Source organism: Salmo trutta, unplaced genomic scaffold, assembly GCF_901001165.1.
Source record: "Salmo trutta unplaced genomic scaffold, fSalTru1.1, whole genome shotgun sequence".
NCBI classification, from domain to species: Eukaryota; Metazoa; Chordata; class Actinopteri; order Salmoniformes; family Salmonidae; genus Salmo; species Salmo trutta.
Genome location: NW_021822911.1, coordinates 3,984,955 through 4,006,657, shown reverse-complemented (window position 1 = coordinate 4,006,657; position 21,703 = coordinate 3,984,955). Strand labels below are relative to the sequence as shown.

At 42.8% G+C, this 21,703-nt stretch overlaps 1 pseudogene; it reads left to right on the top strand.

Annotated features, from left to right (window-relative positions):
- Positions 1–4,330: 4,330 nt before the first annotated feature.
- Positions 4,331–21,703, top strand: part of LOC115186583 (zinc finger protein 721-like) — a 61,787-nt pseudogene continuing 44,414 nt past the window's right edge.

Genomic DNA, 21,703 nt, shown 5'->3' with positions numbered 1-21,703 from the left:
GATGCCCTCAATCTCACACAAATTATCAAGGAACCCATCAGGTACAACCCTAAATCTGTAAACATGGGCACCCTAATAGATATTATCCTGACCAACTTGCCCTCCAAATACACCTCTGCTGTTTTCAATCAGGATCTCAGCGATCGTTGCCTGCATCCGTTATGGGTCCGCGGTCAAACGGCCACCCCTCATCAGTGTCAAACGCTCCCAAAACACTTCTGTAAGCAGGCCTTTCTAATCGACCTGGCCCGGGTATCCTGGAAGGATTTTGACCTCATCCAGTCAGTAGAGGATGCCTTGTTGTTCTTTAAAAGTAATTTCCTCAACACCTTAAATAAGCATGCCCCTTTCAACAAATGTAGAACTAAGAACAGATATAGCCCTTGGTTCACTCCAGACCTGACTGCCCTCGACCAGCACAAAAACATCCTGTGGCGTACTGCACTAGCATCGAATAGTCCCCGCGATATGCAACTTTTCAGAGAAGTCAGGAACCAATACAGACAGTCAGTTAGGAAAGCAAAGGCTAGCTTTTTCAAACAGAAATGTGCATCCTGTAGCTCTAACTCCAAAAAGTTCTGGGACACTGTAAAGTCCATGGAGAATAAGAGCACCTCATCCCAGCTGCCCACTGCACTAAGGCTAGGAAACACTGTCACCACCAATAGAATTTCAAGAAGCATTTCTCTACGGCTGGCCACGCTTTCCTCCTGGCTACCCCAACCCGGGCCAACAGCTCCCCACCCACCGCAGCTACTTCCCCAAGCCTCCCCAGCTTCTCCTTCACCCAAATCCAGATAGCTGATGTTCTGAAAGCGCTGCAAAACCTGGACCCACACAAATCAGCTGGGCTAGACAATCTGGACCCTCTCTTTCCAAAATTATTTGCTGCCATTGTGGCAGCCCTTATTACTAGTCTGTTCAACCTCTCTTTCTGAGATTCCTGAAGATTGGAAAGCTGCTGCGGTCATCTCCCTCTTCAAAGGGGGTGACACTAGACCCAAACTGTTAGACTTATATCCATCCTGTCCTCGCTTTCTAAAGTCTTCGAAATCCAAGTTAACAAACAGATCACTGACCATTTAAAATCCCACCGTACCTTCTCCCCTGTGCAATCCGGTTTCCGAGCTGGTCACGGGCTGGTCACGGGTGCACCTCAGCCACGCTCAAGGTACTAAACGATATCATAACCGCCATCGATAAAAGATAGTCTGTGCAGCCGTCTTCATCGACCTTGCCTGTTGTCCGGACCTCTGGCGGTCTCTATAGGGGTACCACAGGGTTCAATTCTCGGGCCGACTCTTTTCTCTGTTTATATCAACGATGTCGCTACGGGTGATTCCTTGATCCACCTTTACGCAGATGACACCATTCTATATACATCTGGCCCTTCTTTGGACACTGTGTTAATAAACCTCCAAACGAGCTTCAATGCCATGCAACAAATAAATTACTATAAAAATTAAACTTTCATGAAATCCCACATGCAATACACCAAATTAAAGCTACACTTGTTGTGAATCCAACCAACGTGTCATATTTTAAAAAGGCTTTATGGTGAAAGCAAACGATGCTATTATCTGAGGATAGCACCCCAGCAAACAATCAGACAATCATATTTCAACCCTCCAGGCGCGACACAAAACGCAGAAATAAAGATATAATTAATGCCTTACCTTTGACGAGCTTCTTCTGTTGGCACTCCAAAATGTCCCATAAACATCATATATGGTCCTTTTGTTCGATTAATTCTGTCGTTATATCTCCAAAATGTCCATTTATTTGGCGCATTTGATCCAGAAAAACACTGGTTCCAAGTCACGCAACATGACTACAAAATATGACTACAAAATATCTAATAAGTTACCTGTAATCTTTGTCCAAACATTTCAAACTTCTTTCCTAATACAACTTTAGGTATTTAACGTAAATAATCGTTAAAATTTAAGACGATATTATCTGTGTTCAATACCTGAGGAAAACAAAGTGGAGCGTGCTTTTCAGGTCACGCGCCTCTATCAAAGAGTACACTTCTCTCTACCCTCATTCTGAACAGTGCTACTTCTTCATTTCTCAAAGGAAAAACCTCAACCAATTTCTAAAGAGTGTTGACATCCAGTGAAAGCGATAGGAACTGGAAGAAAGCCCCTTAGAAATCTGGATTTCCAATGAAATCCATTGAAAAGAGAGAGACCTCAACAACAAAAAAATCTGAATGGTTTGTCCTCGGGGTTTCGCCTGCCAAATAAGTTCTGTTATACTCAGACATGATTCAAACGGTTTTAGAAACTTCAGAGTGTTTTCTATCCAAATCTACTAATAATATGCATATCTTAGCTTCTGGGCCTGAGTAGCAGGCAGGTTACTTTGGACACGCTTTCATCCGGACGTGAAAATACTGCCACCTATCCCAGAGAGGTTAAACGCTAGTAAAACTAAATGCATGCTCTTCAACCGTTCGCTGCCCGCACCTGCCCGCCCGACTAGAATTATTACTCTGGACGGTTCTGACTTAGAATATGTGGACAACTACAAAATACCTAGGTATCTGGTTAGACTGTAAACTCTCCTTCCAGACTCATATTAAGCATCTTCAATCCAAAATTAAATCTAGAATCGGCTTCCTATTTCGCAACAAAGCCTCCTTCACTCACGCTGCCAAACATACCCTCGTAAAACTGACTATCCTACCGATCCTTGACTTCGGCGATATCATTTACAAAATAGCCTCCAACACTCTACTCAGCAAACTGGATGCAATCTATCACAGTGCCATCCGTCTTGTCACCAAAGCCCATATACCACCCACCACTGCGACCTGTATGCTCTGGTCGGCTGGCCCTCGCTACATATTCGTTGCCAAACCCACTGGCTCCAGGTCATCTATAAGTCTTTGCTAGGTAAAGCTCCTCCTTCACTCAGCTCACTGGTCACCATAGCAACACCCACACATAGCACGCGCTCCAGAAGGTATATCTCACTGGTCATCCCCAAAGCCAACACCTCTTTGGCCGCCTTTCCTTCCAGTTCTCTGCTGCCAATCACTGGAACGAATTGCAATAATAGCTGAAGTTGGAGACTTATATCTCCCTCACTAACTTCAAGCATCAGCTATCTGAGCAGCTTACCGATCTCTGCAGCTGTACACAGCCCATCCGTAAATAGCCCATCCAACTACCTACCTCATCCCAATGTTTTTATTAACTTAACTTAACTCTTTTGCACACCAGTATTTCTACTTGCACATCATCATCTGCACATCTATCACTCCAGTGTTAATTTGCTAAATTGTAATTACTTCGCTACTATGGCCTATTTATTGCCTTACCTCCGTACTCCATTTGCACACACTGTATATAGATTTTTCTATTGTGTTATTGACTGTACTTTTGTTTATCCCAAAAATCTCAAATGTGTAACTCTGTTGTTTTTTTGTCGCACTGCTTTGCTTTATCTTGGCCAGGTCACAGTTGTAAATGAGAACTTGTTCTCAACTGGCCTACCTGGTTAAATAAAGGTTATTTAAAAAATAAAAAAATATTATAATTTTTTTTTAAAATTAAAAATAAATTAAAAAATCGTAACTTTATCGACAACACCCAAATGGATACTGTTATTAACGCGTTTCTTAATACTGTAGCAAACATATTAAGTAGTGTGCAATGCACTCATAAGCAACCTGGAAATGGAGGTTACTCCCTTGAGTTTTCCCCCATTCACATTCAGAATACATTGTGAAAACTAAAATCTTTGCTCACCATTTTTGCTCCAGGCAGATATACTACATCCATAACTATCGGTTTCCTCATTAGTGGGGAGGAGTTTCTGCAATCAAATTGCCCTCGTGCTGCAATTTTAGCAAACACAGAAAGGGGCCTATATTGGAGACCAAAAGTCGTCTGGCACACTGCTTAGGATTTCAACAACATGAATAACTTATTTCTAGCCTACAATCATCGATGTTATTACTAATGTGAAAACAAGACAAAATATGACTATTCTTGCTCATTTTAAGACAATTGTCAAAAAAAATTAACATTCATTACAGACGTCAATTGTTGTATAACATCATGGCTACGCTGTTGGCATCACCTTTTACAGTGGATTACCGCTGTTGTGGGCCTGTAATCATTTGTCTGACTTTGTTGTTCACACAGGAGAGATACGGGACTATCGTGGATCCTCTGGGGAGCCTCAACAACCTCGTGATGCTGAAGAGGCAGAGAAGAGTCTCTCCAGATCAGAACACCTCAAGAAACACCTGCAGAGATCCACAGGGAAGAGAACTCACTGCTGCTCTGACTGTGGGAAGAGATTCACCTCATCAGGCATTAAAATTCATCAGAGAACACACACAGGAGAGAAACCTTATAGCTGTGATCAATGTGGGAAGAGTTTTACAGACTCTAGCGGTCTGACTAAACACCAGAGAATACACACAGGAGAGAAGCCTTATAGCTGTGATCAATGTGGGAAGAGTTTTCGTGGATCTGGCCACCTGGTATCACACCAGAGAACACACACAGGAGAGAAATCTTATCGCTGTGGTCAATGTGGGAAGAGTTTTGGTCAATCTGGAGAGCTGACAGTGCACCGGAGAACACACACAGGAGAAAAACCTTATAGCTGTGGTCAATGTGGGATGAGTTTTCGTCAATCTGGAGAGCTGACAGTGCACCGGAGAACACACACAGGAGAAAAACCTTATAGCTGTGGTCAGTGTGGGATGAGTTTTCGTCAATCTGGAGACCTGACAGTGCACCAGAGAATACACACAGGAGAGAAACCTTATAGCTGTGATCAATGTGGGAAGAGTTTTGATCGGTCTGGAGCGCTGACAGTGCACCAGAGAACACACACAGGAGAGAAACCTTACAGCTGTAATCAATGTGGGAAGAGTTTTCCTACATCTGGCTCTCTGACTCTACACCAGAGAACACACACAGGAGAGAAACCTTATAGCTGTGATCAATGTGGGAAGAGTTTTGGTCAATCTGGCCATCTGGTATCACACCAGATAACACACACTGGAGAGAAATCTTATAGCTGTGGTCAATGTGGGAAGAGTTTTGCTGCATCTAGAACTCTGACTCAACACCAGAGAATACACACAGGAGAGAAACCTTATAGCTGTGATCAATGTGGGAAGAGTTTTGGTCAATCTGGCCATCTGGTATCACACCAGAGAACACACACAGGAGAGAAACCTTATAGCTGTGATCAGTGTGACAAGAGATACTTTGATAAAAGATCTCTGATCAAACATCAGGAAATACATGAAGGAGTTGTTTCATGATATCAATGAAATGTCACAATGTAGAATGTTTTTAACATTGTTGTTGGAGTATTTGAAAGTATTTCACAATGTAGAACCCTAAAAGTTTGCCTCATTCAATTGATTTCAGCATGATATGGATATTAGCCTCAGGGGGAAAAATCCAGGCTCTGAAATGGAAGAGTTACTATTTATGAGATTTAACAAAAAGTGACTAACAAAAAAAGAGTTGTGTTACACTTACCATGTTGGTGACCCTCTTGAATCAAAATGCATCACCTCAAAATGTTGCTAGCTGTTTTCTACAAATTGTCCTCTAACCAGGGATGTACACATTATTCCCAGATTCCGTGTGTTTTTTGAGCTGTTTTAACAGGACGTGCAACCTCATCTCCCTTCTGTCACACAAATTATTTTAGCATGATATCGATGAGTGATGACAAATAAGTGTTCCTTTGTTTAGCCACCCCTACATTTAAATGTATCACTCCAAAATGTAGCTGACTGTCTTCTGCAGGTTGTCCTCTAACCAGTGAGGTAAAAGATATCTCCCATTTCCATGTGTTTTTTTAGTTGTGTTAGTTTCAACATCACGTACAGCCTGATTTTCCCCCTAATCGATATCAGTGATTTATTGCTACTTGTCAAAACCACAGCATTTTTGGTGCTTGTGCATTTTAAAAGGTGCTTGTTTTAAAAATTACAAGTAATATGATTATTGTGGCAGATGTTTGTGTACATAGCACATTTTATGTGTGTGTGTTTTGACATTGGGGCACCTAGCAAAATGTCAATGAAGCTGTTGAAAATAAGACGATGCAACCAAATATTTCATTTTTACTGTTCATGTAACATTTAGTAATCATTATTTATGCAACCAACTGACAACTTTTTTTTTACAATTATATTAACATTGTTTCCCTGCTTTTAGAATATCAGGGTTAATTCTCAGATGTGCCAACCCAGATGTACTAGAGCATGACATTGGGGACTGGGCCCTGATCCAACAACATGCCTATCTAGTGAACCCTGAAAAGAGAGAGAAGCTCTGCAGTGAGGTGAATAATTAATTAAATAATTTTTTTCAAAGTTTACAGCCAGTACACACCATACTTATATTGTAGAAGGTGAAGCATTGTAGTTGATTATAATGTGAAATGGAAGTTGTTTTCTGTTGGTGGTTAGCAAACTTGTCCAACAAAAATATAGGATATATTTGTTGTCTTAAAGGGGAAGGTGTTACAGGCTTTGGTTTTTCCATTTATGTTTTGAGGTTGGACTTTAGCACGTCTAGCTCGTTAGCACGTCTAGCTCGTTAGCACGTCTAGCTCGTTAGCACGTCTAGCTCGTCTAGCTCGTTAGCACGTCTAGCTCGTTAGCACGTAGGACTCACTGATTGGTGTCACCTCGTTAGTCAGTATGTGTTACACCTGTGCTGGCTTGTCCATCTCGTTAGTGGGAAGGTGTTTCACCTGAGCTGGTCCAGGTTCTATTTAAGAGTGTCTGGCCCAGTGCTCCAGTTGTCTTGATACATGTGGAGAGTCAACACCTTTAGTTGCTCCACCTTTTTGGTTTGCTTCCTGTCTTTAAGTTTGGTGTGGGTTTTTCTTTTGTTTTCCTCTTCTTGGGCAGATTTAGTGGGTCTCATGGTGGGTGACTTTTAGGTCCCAGTTGTTGTTACTAGTCAACTTTCAGTGGACACCCCCATAGTGTCTTTCAGAGACCCTCCTAAAACCCCACCTGTTTAGTTGTGGTTGTTGTTAGTTCCCTCTTCTGTTTGAGCAACATTTTAGATTTTTCTTGATGGGGAATGTAACAACAAACAATGTAGTAAAACAAGCTGATATTTTGGGTTGGATATTGCATCCAATTCTTAGTATTTTAATCGATGGCATTTCCATAGGATGATCATTAGTCTTTCAGTTGTTAACCTTCTGTTTTTTATCCACTTATGTTTGTTGTGGGAAATAATTGTTTATTTTAGTTTTTTCCTATGAAGCCATTGTGTTGGATCCATGTCTGAAATGTGCTGTATAAATAAATCTTGTTTTGAACATATTGCGAAACAAATTAACCCAATGACTGACCAATCAACAGACTCAAAATCAATGAACATACACTGAATTTATTCTTTATCATGTATATCTTCCTCTGTGTCAAAATAGTGCATTGTATGTACGTTTAGTATCACTTTTCAACCAACCCAGTTCATTTTTTGAAAATGAAAAATTTTGAAATCAACAATTTGTCTCAGGATTCAACTACTGGAAACTGAAACAAACAAATGGATCAACCAGATCAATCCCGCTTTCCCAGCCTGCTGAAGGCGTGGTGGAGTGGTAAACACCACCCCCGGCTCTACCAGGGGCTTGAGGTGGTCTCCCACAGCTCTACTTATGTCATGTTCTGTGGCCTTGCTGTTCCATTTCTTGACTGCCCCTGTGTAGTAGAGTGATGTTGTTCCCCTAGATTATGCACCAAGTTGCACGCAAGGACAGTTCAAGTAGGCCAGGTCAAGAGGGGATGTTAATAAGTTAATAACAATAATAATAATTCAAGGTGTTTTCTTTATTTAATTACAGCAGCCTAGTTAATGTTATTTTTCGGTGTACAAACATTTTTTGATATCTATATTGTAAATACACCTAATTGTAAAAGTGTGTATATTTTGGTTTGGTCCATCGCGGGTTATCCGTACTTACGGACCCTGTTATCGTTCTCTTTTGCCGGACCTTCAGCTAGCAAGGTATGTTGTCCTTGGCGCCGTAATTTGGCAATATAAAACTGTGGTAAAGTTACATAAAGTGCTGTTACGCAATTATAGGGTTTGTTACAATGTGAACAATTATAAAGATTTATGTTAACTTTCACCGAGCTCGCTAATTAGGGTACCTATTGTAACTCGGGAGAATTTGGGACCGTGTTTGAGTGAGTTGCTATGTGCTCACGCAGGTGCCCGAGAGCTGTGACTGCACCGAGGGCTAACCTATTGTGTGTTGTCTCTTCGTGTGCAGGTATGTCTTTTATTTTGTTCCGAATATGTTGTATATCATTTTAATTGTATTGTATAGTGTGCTGTTGGACACTGAATGTATGTATGCAGTTCCCGCTCTTTTGCCGGACCTTCAGCTAGCAAGGTGCCCGAGAGCTGTGACTGCACCGAGGGCTAACCTATTGTGTGTTGTCTCTTCGTGTGCAGGACCAATAAACATGATTCAACCATCATAATGCCAGATGTGGCAGTATCCTGATTAAAAGTACACAACGCAGAACGAACCACGCTACAAACTGGTGCCGTGACCTGCCGACTGGTCAGCTCGAGCCGACCCCCGGGAGCTGTGCATGTGGCTGAGGCGCACGACCTGCGCATGTGCATTTGTTGATGGTTTGCTGTAAGCTAATATATACTGTAAACAGTGAATGTGAGTGTAGCATATTCATTAGATACAGGTATTCGTGATTATTTGTATGTTTTTGATGAATTTGTTTATTGCAATTTTTTTTTTTGGTATTTGAATGCAGTAAATTACATTGTATTTTAGTGCTCTTTTGAGCCATGGAAAACTCTCAAGTCCATAAATTTAGTTATGCTGGGGATTTTAGTGTGGGTAGAGGGAGGGGTGTCCTTGCATTTACGCCAAGTGTACAGTCAGCTCCTGGGAGTAGAGCGTTTGCTAGTCCTGAGTTTTCAAGCACTGGGAGGGGTAGGCTGTTTGTTCCACCTGACCAGGGTATCCCACCTCTGTCTTTTGATGTACCATCATCCACAATCCTCAGTGATAATGGGACGCCTCCGAGTCAGCTTAGTGACATTATTAAGCAGATTGGTTCAGAGATAGGTGAATCCATCAGAGCGAGTTTACTGCAGTCTGGGGTTTCAAGTCTTTCTCCTGCCTGTCCCCCTCACCAACCCCAGCAGGTTCCCCTGCCTGAGCAGTGTGGGTCAACCTTTATTGATGCGTCCAAGCTGAATCTGGTTGTGAAGTCCGATGTTCGTCCTCCACCTTTCTTTAGGGGTGATGGCTCAGATAAGTACTCTGTCCTGGAGTGGGAGGAGTTAATGGGAGTCTACTTAGAGAAGAGGGGTTACACTGGGTCTGAGAATGTTGGGGAGGTGATGTCTAGGCTCATAGGGAGGGCACGGGATGTGACCAAAGTCTGGGTGCGTAACAACCCTGTTGTCACAGATGTTAAGGCGGTGTTCAGTGTTCTCAAGCAACACTTTGGGGATACTGTCTGCTCAGGTATGCCATTAGCTGATTTCTATTCAATCAAACCATATGCTAATGAGGGTCCAATAGATTTCTGGATTAGGCTTAACAAAGCTGCAGAGGCAGCCAAACAGTACCTTGTGAGTGAGGGCAGGACCCTACCCAATGAGTGCTCAGAGTTGGCAGTCATGTTTGTACGCAACTGTCCTGATAGAGAGTTGGCCCAAGTGTTCAAGAGCAAACCCATTCGTGACTGGACAGCCAGTGAGGTACAGGATCAGTTGGATGAACTGTTAAGGGAACGTAAAGCATGTAGAACACAACTTTCACAGCAGGTGGCTGCCGTCTTTGACTCCCCCCAGGAGGGAGTGGGTCCTGTGAACAGACCTAAGGTGTCATCCTTTTCTCAATGTGGCCGTGAACCAGACCAGGCACCATCTATATCTGAGGGTGAGACGTTAGAGAAGGTTTTGACTTTGTTAGAGAAGGCTCTGGTCAGCAATACTCAGTCTGTGAACAGAGGGCCCCGTAAACAGTTCCACAAACGTCAGCGTGAGTGCGCCGTCTGTGGAAGCACTAATCACTGGACCAAAGCTCACTGTCAGATGCACCAGCTGTGCTTCAAGTGCTTCTCTCCGGGCCACATGAGCTTTGACTGTAGTGAGGCTGGGCAGCGACAGAGCCCTGGATGTGGACAGACTGGCAGGTCTCAGGAAAACTAGAATGCCTCCATTCTGAGGAGGGCAATGTGGGGCAGTCTTATTTTTCCTCCACTGATGATGATATCCAATCTGTTTATTCTTACTTTTGTGAGTCAGTACCCAAGAACAACACAGTCATTTTTCAGAACACAATGAGAATTACGCAGAATGACAGTTTGTTTTACACCTCCGTGCTAGTACAGGATAAAGTTGAGCTGAAGGGGATGTTAGATAGTGGGTCCATGGCTACTACTCTGACCGCAGATATTGTACCTCGGTTGAGGGAGGCAGGAGTGGTAGAGGGGAACTTTCTAGCTCCTTCAGATATTATCCTGGTGGGTTGTGGTGGGAAGCAAACTAGCCCAGTGGGCATGTGTGATTTAAAAATTCAGCTTTATGGTTTCAGCTATGTAGTCCCAGTGCTTATTGTAGATGGGCAGGTTGATGAACTCATTGTGGGCACTAATGTGTTGAAGTCTTTGATTAGACAGTTCAAATCAAATGACAGCTACTGGTGGGTGGTGGGTACACCAGGTTCCTCTAGCCAGTGCGATGACAGCCAATTCCTGCGTCTCCTGTCAAATCTGGAGAGGAGACTCTATCCCAGATAAAGTAGGCACCATTAAGTTGAAGAGAGCAATAACACTCCAACCCATGAGTGAGCATCTGGTGTGGGGCCGCATACCCCCAAAGACAAAACTCTCTGTGGGCGGTACTGTTGTTGTCGAGCCCAGCACGTCTCGTTGTGTGAATCGACACATACTAGTGGGGAGAGTAGTTACGCCTCTGTGGGGGGATGGATGGCTACCTGTGAAGATAGTGAATCCAACAACATCACCAGTTACCCTGAGACGAAATGCTAAAGTGGCGGATGTGTATCCTTGCATTGCATTAGAGGATTTTGATGATGTCAAGCAGCAAGCAGCTTACCAGAACGTGGCTAAAGTTCAATGTGACAGCTCACACGGCAGTCTGACAGCTAAGAGTTCAGTTGGTGGCAGTGTAGTTCATGGCAACAGTACACTGAGCAATCTTGGACTTCAAGGCCTGTCTGTTGAGGAGTGTCCAGTCTCACAGTTCTGGAAGGATAAACTTGTCAATTTAATTGGGAAGTATGACACAGTGTTCTCTAGACATAGCCTAGATTGTGGTGAGGCAAAGGGGTTCTGTCATCGCATACGGCTGACTGATGACCGCCCATTTCGATTACCTTATCGTAGGCTTTCTCCAGCTCATTACCAAAAACTCAGGGAAACACTGGATGATATGGAGGAAAAGGAAATTGTCAGAAAATCCAGCAGTGAGTATGCCTCACCATTGGTGTTGGTATGGAAAAAGAATGGGGACTTGCGCCTATGTACTGACTTTAGGTGGTTAAATGCCCGCACTGTAAAGGACGCTCATCCCCTGCCTCATCAGGCTGATGTACTGGCCGCGCTGGGAGGTAATGCCTTCTTCAGCACAATGGACTTGACGTCAGGGTATTATAACGTGCCACTGCATGAAGAGGACAGGAAATACACGGCCTTTTCCTCTCCTTTAGGTCTGCACGAGTACAATCGGTTGCCTCAGGGCCTATGCAACAGCCCGGCTACGTTTATGAGAATGATGCTGACCATCTTTGGTGACCAAAACTTTCTAAGTCTCCTTTGTTATTTGGATGATCTGATGGTTTTTGCTAAGACTGAGGAAGAGAGTCTGCAGAGACTTGAGATGGTTTTTCAGCGGTTGCAGGAGCACAGTCTTAAACTGTCTCCGTCTAAGTGCAAGTTTTTGAGGAGGTCTGTTAAGTTTTTGGGTCACATCATTTCTCAGGAGGGTGTAGCCACTGACCCTGCTAAAGTTCAAACTATTTTGAACGTGACTGAGAGCGAGATGATGGAAGCTGATGGTGTCACTCCGTCTCCTAGCAAAATCCGTTATTTTCTTGGTATGGTAGTATACTATCAGCACTACATTGAGAATTGTTCCATGGTTGCTAGGCCATTGTTTCAGCTAACTACAGGTCAGAAGAAGCCTAGGGGAGGCAAGGGTAGGAGGAGGCCTGGTCCCTCTCGCAGGCTCACTGCTGCGGACTGGACTGCCGAATGTCAACTCGCTTTTGAAGCTTTGAAATTGGCACTAGTTTACCAGGCACTGCTGGCTCACCCAGATTTTTCTCAGCCATTTTTACTTTCTGTGGATGCATCTACTAGTGGTTTGGGAGCTGTACTATCCCAAGTGCAAGATGGGACGGCAATAGCCAGGCCAATAGCTTTTGCTAGTAAATCTCTTAATCATGCACAATCCAAGTATCCTGCTCACCGGCTGGAATTTCTAGCCATGAAATGGGCCATTCATGATAAATTCAGCCATTGGCTGCGAGGGCATAAGTTTACTGTGTGGACCGACAACAATCCACTCAAATATATTCTTACAAAGCCGAGACTTGATGCATGCGAGCAGAGATGGGTTGCAAAGCTGGCACCCTTTGACTTTGATATCCAGTACATACCAGGTCCCAAGAATGTCGTTGCTGATGCTTTGAGCAGAGAGCCATTTGTCCGCTCCACAGTTCTGCACCGACTGACAAGAATTCCATATGATGTCCTGCTGGAGGAAGCCAGAGGTCTTCGAGTGGATGATGTTCAAGACATGTTCCGCCTCTCCTGTGAACAGCCCGAGGCTGGCTGTGGAACGTCTATGGCTCCTGGGAGTGAGTTAAGTAGAGCTGGAGACGATGTCAGTGGGTTGGTTTCCAGTGAAGAGGTGTCTGCTGTCCTCCATGCTCACCGCCGATGGGATGATGGTGCCACGGTGAGGGCCATTTCACATGCGCAGCACCTTGAGAAGTTGATGTCCATGGGTCAGAGCCCTTTACCTGTCTTTACACACAAGGAGCTGTATGATAACCTGTCACTGGATCCTGTCATCAGCAGAGTCATGTTCTTTGTAGATAGAGGCCGGCGCCCATCTAGGAGAGAGCGAGTCCTTGAAGCTAATGAAACAGTTTATACTCTAAGACAGTGGGGAAAACTCACCACACGGTTAGGGATTCTGTATCGTGTCTCAAAACACCCAGTGAGTAAGAAGAAAATATTCCAGTATGTTGTACCTGTGTCTCTGAGAGGCCTTGTGTTGAAGGGAGTTCATGATGATGCTGGTCATCAGGGTCAGCAGCGCACATTGTGGCTTACGAGACAGCGGTTTTACTGGAACTCTATGGAAAAGGATGTCAAGGAATACGTGGCCCACTGTAAGAGATGCGTGTTGAGTAAAGCACCTGAGCCTGAAGCAAGAGCTCCACTTGTCTCCATTGTGACAACGGCACCTTTGGAACTTGTGTGTATTGATTTCTGGACTGCAGAAGATTCAAACAACAAGTCTATTGATGTGTTAGTAGTGACTGATCACTTTACTAAGCTGGCATGTGCGTATCCGTGTCCAAACCAGTCTGCTAAGACTGTGGCTCGTGTTCTCTGGAATAATTTCTTCTGCGTTTATGGGTTCGCTGATTGTATCCATTCTGACAGGGGTGCTAACTTTGAAAGTTCACTTATTGCTGAATTACTTCAGTTATCTGGTGTTGGAAAGTCCCACACCACACCTTATCATCCCATGGGGAACGGTCAAGCAGAACGTCTAAATCGCACGCTGGGTGGGATGATTAGAGCTCTGCCAGCTAGGTCCAAGGCTAAATGGCCTCAGATGTTGAACACATTGATTTTCTCCTATAACTGCACTGTTCACGAGACTACTGGGTTTCCGCCCTTCTTCTTGATGTTTGGACGCACCCCTAGGTTGCCAGTAGATGTTATGTTTGAAAGTGTGCTGTTGGATGGGGACACGGTCGATGTGGATAAGTATGTCCAGTCTTTGGGTGAGGATCTGAGAGAAGCCATGACATTGGCTCAGCAGCATGCAAGTAAGCAACAAAGAGACAAGCCGAGGTCTACAACAGACGGGCGAAGGGTCATTCGGTAGAGAAGGGAGACAGAGTTCTACTTGCTAACAAGGGAGAGAGGGGCAAGAAGAAACTGGCTGATCGCTGGGACAGTGCGGTGTACATAGTTGTTGCGAAGAACAGCTCACTGAACACATATCGTATACAGCACCCTACCACTGGACGCATCAAGACGGTGCATAGGAACCTGATTATGCCAGTCAAATTTCTGCCTTTGCCTTCATGGGAGGAACCTGAGAGTCACGGATATCTATCGAGTGGTGACGTGTTCTCTGAGATGTCTGCAGCGTCCAGCAAAATGGATGGGAGTGACGCAAGGACTGTCCACTGGGTAGCAAGCCTTCCTGAGTCTTCTGGGAGGATATTCCAAGAAGATGGTGTAGTCCCAGTTGATGGAAGTGAAGTGGAACGGCCATATGACGTCCCCTTGAGTGAGGTGTGCTCAGTAGAAGTGGACCAGAGAGAGATCCCCAAAGCCTACAAGAGTTCTGATGGCGAAACTCCATTCAGTGGGGATGGGGCTGTGACAGATGTTAACTTGGTTGAAGATGCTTTGTCAGTGTGGTCTGTGGCAATCTACCAGGATTCTGATCAGTCGTCTGACACTACTAGTGTTGAGTCTGTAACTGAAAGTGTGCTGGCTCCGGATAGGCCGAGTTGTAGTATTCCCCAACCTGAGGTTAGACCTCTGAGCACGGTTAGTGCTGTCCGTGACATTCCTGCTAGGTTTTTGGGTGAGGGTGTTCGGACTAGACTAGGTAGATTTATTAAGCCAGTGAATAGGTTAATCCAAACTATGTCTACACAGGAAATGAAACCGTTCTTGGTTTCTCAGTGACGGTAGGATATTGCCTACCTTTTCATTTTTTTGTGTGTATATGGTAATCTAACTGGGTCTTAGAGTGATTTGTGGGTTGGTCTAATATTTTTAACAATTCATGTAACTTTGTGTGTAGTTCATCAGCATAAAATGTATTTGGCATTTTTTGTATACGGTTGAATAAGGGATTAGCTACCTCTTATTTTTCCTAATCCTTCGCGGGATAGCTTTCCAGCTGATCGACCATTTGTTGGTCTAGATTTAAGGGACTACACTGGGTTACTCCGTCGCTCTGTGGGTGTGAATTTTTTTTTTCTTTCTTTGCTTTGTTACCTTCGAGGTAATGTGTTTTGTTTTGTGCCTATAATCTAGTGTAAAACAGTGGGGGTGAATGTAGTAGAGTGATGTTGTTCCCCTAGATTATGCACCAAGTTGCACGCAAGGACAGTTCAAGTAGGCCAGGTCAAGAGGGGATGTTAATAACAATAATAATAATTCAACGTGTTTTCTTTATTTAATTACAGCAGCCTAGTTAATGTTATTTTTCGGTGTACAAACATTTTTTGATATCTATATTGTAAATACACCTAATTGTAAAAGTTTGTATATTTTGGTTTGGTCCATCGCGGGTTATCCGTACTTACGGACCCTTTTATCGTTCTCTTTTGCCGGACCTTCAGCTAGCAAGGTGCCCGAGAGCTGTGACTGCACCGAGGGCTAACATATTGTGTGTTGTCTCTTCGTGTGCAGGACCAATAAACATGATTCAACCATCATAATTCCAGTTGTGGCAGTGTCCTGATTAAAAGTACACAACGCAGAACGAACCACGCTACACAGACACAGTGTCATTCAAAGACTGGAATTTGATACTCCTGGTATTGGATATGACTGAAAAATAATCTCAAAGACATTCATACCTAAACTGCACCTTTATTTGCCAAGGTAGAGTACATGATCAGTGAATATATTAAATGTACAGGCTACAATGTGGGGATCTCATGCATGGTAATAACTACATGTATATACGACTTGCATCCTTGGCACAACATGATATTATATTCTACTCAATCCATAGGCTTCATTAATGTCATTCAGGCTGTTTTGAAGTTGATACAACTGGCTATGATAGCTGAGGTTCATAGGTTCTGAACTAATATGTATACCAAACGTTTGGGTCCATACACAGATCGGCTAGATAGCTAGCTACACATCCATAGGCATACAGGTATTTTAATCATCCACTGCACAATAAGCAAGAACATAGCTAGCTACGTTATTTCATCTATCTGCATGTGTAACAGATGTATATCGTACTCTCCTTGCGTTGTGTTTTCTCCTAATAAATCACATCAGCCAGTGGTCCCAGTTGAGCATCATTTATTCCTGTTGTTAAATGGGAAACAGCACGGTAGTTGTGCAGGGCTTAATGATACTGATGGCTGTCGATGGCAAAATCTGTAGCATGAAGACAACTGTGTTAGCAGTGGGCTTATGTGACCATTACATCGGTGTATGCTAGCTAACACACTTATCTACAGCAATCATATGCCAACGCACATCCCAGAAAGCCCCTCAATCCCTAACAGGTACCACATACCCACACATGTATAAATCAGTAACGTACAGCAAACTTGTACACATTATAAAATATAAAACAGTATTCAGAACGTGACCTACCCCTTGCATCACATTTTCATACTGGGAAGACCTGACGTTCCCGATTTCCCCCTATCTGCAAGCGGGGCCAATCACAACACATCTTATTGTCATCAGTTGAACCAACCAATAAGAATGCTTGAACATTAAGTACACATTTCTTTAGAGGCAAGTGGAAACATAACCAACCCTGTTACACATGGCAAATATAAGCAAGGCAAGCTTACACAATTGTACATTCAATTTGCAGTAAATTCTTCAGCTCTCTAGATTCTATACATCCACTGTTTCACAAAACGACAGCCTGGTTTGCTGGTTGTTTCAGGAGTCCCTAAAACAACCAGAATGACAATTTCATACTCATGTCACAACACCCATAAAGCTAGTCAGCTAGCTGGCTAATGTTAGCTAGTCAGCTAGCTGGCTAATGTTAGCTAGTCAGCTAGCTGGCTAAATCACGATTTACATAAATGAACTTTATGATAAAAAATGCATAATCGTTTGTCTATACATTAACTAACATTCCTGTCAACTGTACATGTTTTTGCATGATTCGTTATGACATTATAATCCCTTACATTTGCTTCCATCCTAGTATTTCTGTCCGCCATCTTTGATCCAGTTCAGTTCTGTGTAGGGGTACCCCTCTCTCCTAGTATTTCTGTCCGCCATCTTTGATCCAGTTCAGTTCTGTGTAGGGGTACCCCTCTCTCCTAGTATTTCTGTCCGCCATCTTTGATCCAGTTCAGTTCTGTGTAGGGGTACCCCTCTCTCCTAGTATTTCTGTCCTCCATCTTAGATCCAGTTCAGTTCTGTGTAGGGGTACCCCTCTCTCCTAGTATTTCTGTCCACCATCTTAGATCCAGTTCAGTTCTGTGTAGGGGTACCCCTCTCTCCTAGTATTTCTGTCCACCATCTTTGATCCAGATCAGTTCTGTGTAGGGGTACCCCTCTCTCCTAGTATTTCTGTCCGCCATCTTTGATCCAGTTCAGTTCTGTGTAGGGGTACCCCTCTCTCCTAGTATTTCTGTCCGCCATCTTTGCTGAAGAAAGTCTAACAGTCACTAGTGCAGCAGCATCCCCCGGTCCTAGTGCGGTGATAGGAAGTTTAAGATGCGATGGAACGGTTGACTAAAAAAATAAATCACAGAAAATATATATTGACTGATATTGATTTATTTAGGGGGGGGGCTAATGAATATTTTAGCACCAGCGATGTCCCTTATTCCGACCCTTTAACTTTTTGTCTGAAAATAAAATAAACATTTTACTCAACTGCGTTACCCACTCCAGTCAGCAGATGGCGGTCTGGGATTTTACGGCAATGCTGTTGTTGTGACGTATAATCTAGTGGACGGAACTCTTCTTTCAACAGCAGTAACAGTTCGTCAGCCTCCTCGGTAGCTTGCTAGACAAAATAGCCGAACCAATAAAGCTCATTAGACGCGTTAGTGTATATTAGCCACTGTGTTTTAAACCCACTTCTGTCGTCTAGTTAGTTATCCGATTTAATTTCATATTTACGGTGTTGTTGTTATTATTCAGCTAGTGGGCTGGTTAAGTTAGCATTAGCCTAGCTAGCTAACATCTCCGAACATGAGTTCACTAAGCTACTCTCCTCCTGCTAAAGAAGAGGTCTGCTGGACGGAGAAAGAGGGTCTCGTCAAAGACGAGGAGGAGGATGTTACAATACAAAAACAAGTAGAGGAGGTTACAGTGAAAGAAGAAGAGAAAGACGTTTCAGTTAAACAAGAGGAAGACGCGTTCAGAGTGAAGGAGGAGGAAGATGTTACAGTAAAAGAAGAGGAGGATGCTGTTTTTGGAGTGAAAGAGGAGGAGGGGGAGATGACTGTCACATCGAAAAAGGAAGAAGAGGAGGTAACTGGATATCTGGGTCCGGTTTTCCAAACGCATCTTAAGGCGTCCAGTGGTTCTAACGGTGAACTCAGCCATAAGATGGTTTTGAGAAACCGTTCCCTGATTAACACTAGTAAGTACTGTCTTAGATACAGAGGCACAAACTCTGCAGTTGAACTGATGTGTGGTGTTAAAGGGGAAATCTGCAATTGCTACATTCATATTGTGACTTTTAAATTATTTATTTATAACCATTGATTGTTGAAGAATATAACACATGCCTCATGAGCTTAGTTCAACTGTTGTACCCCATCAGAACCCCAAATAAGCTTTTTTTTACTCCAATGTTTAGAAACAATGTAAATCAACACTGTATAGCCTCAACATGGTTATAACTATAATGTTGATATCATGGATGGTCGGTCCTTGCATCCAAAGGTCTGTCTATGAATTAGAGACCAGTTACATTTCTCCAGACCCATCCATCATCTTATTACCAAAACAGTGTTTTAACTGCAGATTGGTTGATTTATTGTTTTTTTTAAACAGCAACAAAATGGCTGCCCAGAGACTTGGCGTAACTGTTATAAGGTGTTGGCTTGACAGTTGCTGGACCCAGGTTTGAGTCCAGCTCAGGTTTGAGTCCAACCCCTTGAATTCACTACACTATGAATACAAGGACTGGCCATCCATGATGTCATAATGATAGTTTAACCAGGTTTCTAGGATATATAGTATATTCTAGAATTCATCCATGATGTCATAATGATAGTTTAACCAGGTTTCTAGGCTAGATAGTGTATTCTAGAATTCATCCATGATGTCATAATGATTAGTTTAACCAGGTTTCTAGGCTATATAGTATATTCTAGAATTCATCCATGATGTCATAATGATAGTTTAACCAGATTTCTAGGATATATAGTATATTCTATAACTGCCAGTGTAGATTTCCTGTGGAGGCACATTGTTAGAGCTGTTGATAAGTCATTGTATAATATTCAGCCAATTTTTTTTCTTCATGCCATTACATTAAAGGCAAGACATACCTAGATTCAATTACATTCATGAATTGGTTTGAAACCTTCGTTTTAAACCCTTCTCAAAGTTGGTGCCTTGACGGATTTGTAAAAAACGATTTGTCATAAAACACTTTTTTATTTATTTAAATGTAACCTTTATTTAACTAGGCAAGTCAGTTTTAAGAACAAATTCTTATTTACAATGACTGCCTACCCCGGACAACGCTGGGCCAATTGTGCGCCGCCCTATGGGACTCCCAATCACGGCCGGTTGTGATACAGCCTGGATTTGAACCAGGGCGCCTCAAGCATGCAGTGTCTTAGACCGCTGCGCCACTCGGGAGCCCCAAAATCATGTTCTAGTGCTGTCCCCAACTAAAATACATCTTGGTCAACCAAGAGTCATCTGTTCTTTCTACCAATCGCCCCATGTGTTTTAATAAAATCAACTATATGTACTGAACTTTTTTGATTAAATAATTAAGACACACAAGTTACTTGAGGGAGCCAGTCATCAATATAACCTGACCAGAAGAAGAAAAAACTCTAACCGACTGCCGTTTTGCTCCTGACGTTTTCAGTAATTCCAGCGGTCATCAAACTTTTTCCAGTTGCAGTGCCAATGTATCTTAACCATTTCTAACGATCTGTGTGCCAGTTATGATTTTCATATGCACATTTTTGTGGAAGAGTTTCATTTAATTTATAATATAGTATCTCAAAATCATTGTCTGACTAACCTATATTCTATCTAAATGAAAGTTAGACAAATCTACAAGTAACTATTATTGCCAACTAAGTAAAAATAGCCGACATAAAGCCAACAAATAAAAACATTGCAGCCTGCAGGTAGAAAATATCCTGATTAAAAATAAATATCCTAGAAATCACCTATAAATCAGATCAGAGTTTCCCGCTCAAGTGAGTTCGGGACAGACACAGCTGTCGGCTATTTGTGCAAAGGATAAGAAGTAATCAGGTATTTTGACATTTCCACTGGATCAGAGCATTACATTTTTCCCTTTCATGCCGAGTGGAAATATTTTACGAAAATACTTTGAGGAACTATTGTCGTACGCAATTGATTTTGATTAGACTTTGTTTACTTGCTGTTTGAGGTGAAGAAAAAAATAAATTGAGAAGCTCCACAGCTCATTAGTGGTGGTGCATTAAGACAATCAGAAATACTATCAGACATCCCCAAATGGGCACATTTATAGGCCTACATTTGCACACAGGCCAGGTAGACTAGTCCTACTTCTATATGTGTAACTCTTCTATATGTGTAACCAGGTAGACTAGGCCTACTTCTATATGTGTAATCAGGTAGACTAGTCCTACTTCTATATGTGTAACCAGGTAGACTAGTCCTACTTCTATATGGGTAACCAGGTAGACTAGTCCTACTTCTATATGGGTAACCAGGTAGACTAGTCCTACTTCTATATGGGTAACCAGGTAGACTAGTCCTACTTCTATATGGGTAATAAGGTGTGTGTCCTTACTCAACATTGACAGGAGTGTTTCAAACAAAAGGCAATTAATAAATTGACAAATCTGACGCATCTTGCAGGGTCAGATCTGGGTGGTCTGCCAGGGGCCGTTTCATTTAATATCCGTTTGGGTCGGCATGGGGAATGATTGTATTTCCCCATAGTATGTTGTACCGAAGTTGACCGACTGAAAGGGAGTGTAACTGTATGACTATTGTTGGATTCGGGCTCAACTTTCAACATTGAGATATTAAAGACATGATAGATCAGACGCAGAGTATGTAAAGGTGTGAGATCTTTAGAAAGACAGAGTGGCTGTGGAATGTGCTGGGTGGACGGGAGGAGATCACAGGATTGCTATGTGGATGGACATCTGTTACTCTTGTCATATGTTTTACTGAGTCATCTTCTAATCCAAGATGGTGTAGCAGTATGACGTGTTTGTTGTAAATGTTATGTTTTTTTGTATATATTGCAATATATTTCAATCTCTTTTTCCATTTTTAAATTAAATATACCTTCCGGCAACCTGCCTCCCCCAATGTGATGCGGATCTGCTATTTTTTAGACCTTATAGCTAGAACCTCCATCAGAAGCTAACCATCAGAAGCTAACCAGCTAATGAGCTACTAGCTATTTAGTCATTGTTAGCCACTGCTAGAGGTCTTTACCTTTTTAGCTCAGATACCAGCCACTTTTAGCCTGGATAATACCTGCCAGTC